This window comes from Arachis duranensis, chromosome 6 (genome assembly GCF_000817695.3).
Source record: "Arachis duranensis cultivar V14167 chromosome 6, aradu.V14167.gnm2.J7QH, whole genome shotgun sequence".
In the NCBI taxonomy this organism is placed as follows: Eukaryota; Viridiplantae; Streptophyta; class Magnoliopsida; order Fabales; family Fabaceae; genus Arachis; species Arachis duranensis.
The window spans coordinates 47,597,076-47,598,476 of NC_029777.3; the positions used below are offsets into that span (position 1 = coordinate 47,597,076).

The following is a 1,401-nucleotide window of genomic DNA, read 5'->3' on the forward strand; positions in this document are numbered from 1 at the left end:
TTTTAAGAATTTTAATTTTCAATTGATCTTAGCATTGGAACATTGAGAAGAGTTATTTTTCTCATCAAGACTTCATCACTTTAGTTTGTTCTCTTAACTTGGTTTTATTCTTCCATGGTCTTTGTTATGTTCAATTTTGTCATTCAGATATTTTTATGATTAATTAATGCAAGGATTATTTCTTTTTAATTTAAATTCCATTCCAATAATCATGTCTTCTTTAAATTCCCTTTCATGTGCCATGGATTCTTTGTTTACAATGCGTGAGTAGTTTCATTACTTGATGGGGAGTTGATTAAAAGGAACTCTTGAGTTGGAAGGATTGAAAGAAAAATTTGTAATTGGGTTAAATGTTGGATTGCTATCCTGTCACTGACGCCAATCCCTTTGAACTAAGTGGGTTGCAACTTGTGAACAGATCTGGTATTTCTACTTTTTTGACTTTTTCTTACCTAGTAAGGGATAACCAAACAGAACAACTATTAATTATAAATTAATCTTACAATCACACCATCAATGATAGAAATTCTAACCAATCAATTTAGGCAGATTTTCGGTGAGTTAAGAACTATACTTGCAACATAACCATTTTAATTAATTTTTAATTCACCAGCTTCTGCATCTCCATCAATTTTTGGCGCCGTTGCCGGGGAGTTGCAATAGAGTGCTTATTTTATTAATTAAAATTTATTTATTTGCATTTTACTTAATTTTGCTACTATGAGCTGCGTGTTTTCTTTGTCAAATGACACGTTCACTTCCTGGTCCGTGCTTGCTAATATTCGATCCTGAAATTGAAAGAATAATTTCACGAATAAGGCGATAACAGCATAGGTTAGTCCGCTTTGAGGGCGGATCTGAAAGTGAATCTGAGGAAGAAACCAGCCCCCGTTCTACTGATTCGGTTGTTTTACATGCAGAAAACATGGCAGCTAGAAGAATTACCATTCAGGAGGAAGGAGCTCCTGATTTTACACTGCAACCGTTTCAAGCGCATCATCCAGTGGTAGCTATGGATTTTGAAATAAAGACCGCACTGCTAAATTTGATGCCCAAGTTTCATGGCCTACCTGCTCAAGAGCCTATCAAGCACTTGAGAGATTTTCAGGCAGCCTGTTATACTGTCAGGCGTGATGGCGCTGATGAAACTTCAATTTTGCTGAAAGCTTTTCCGTTCTCTCTTGAGGGAAAAGCAAGAGAGTGGTACTACACTCAACCTCTAGCAAACGTATCCAACTGGGATACACTCAGAAAGGAGTTCCTGGAGAAATTCTTCCCATCTGAAGTTACTGATAAACTGAGGAAGGATATCTCTACAATTGTTCAGGATGACAATGAGACTCTCTTTGAATACTGGGAGCGCTTCAATAATCTTCTGGAAGCATGCCCCCACCACAAGAT

General features: G+C 36.9%; 1 non-coding gene across 1 annotated transcript; it reads right to left on the reverse strand.

Moving 5' to 3' along the window:
- Window positions 1-1,294: 1,294 nt before the first annotated feature.
- Window positions 1,295-1,401, reverse strand: LOC127740391 (small nucleolar RNA R71). Its single transcript, XR_008001068.1, has one exon. It is a non-coding gene; the product is annotated as a small nucleolar RNA R71 (small nucleolar RNA).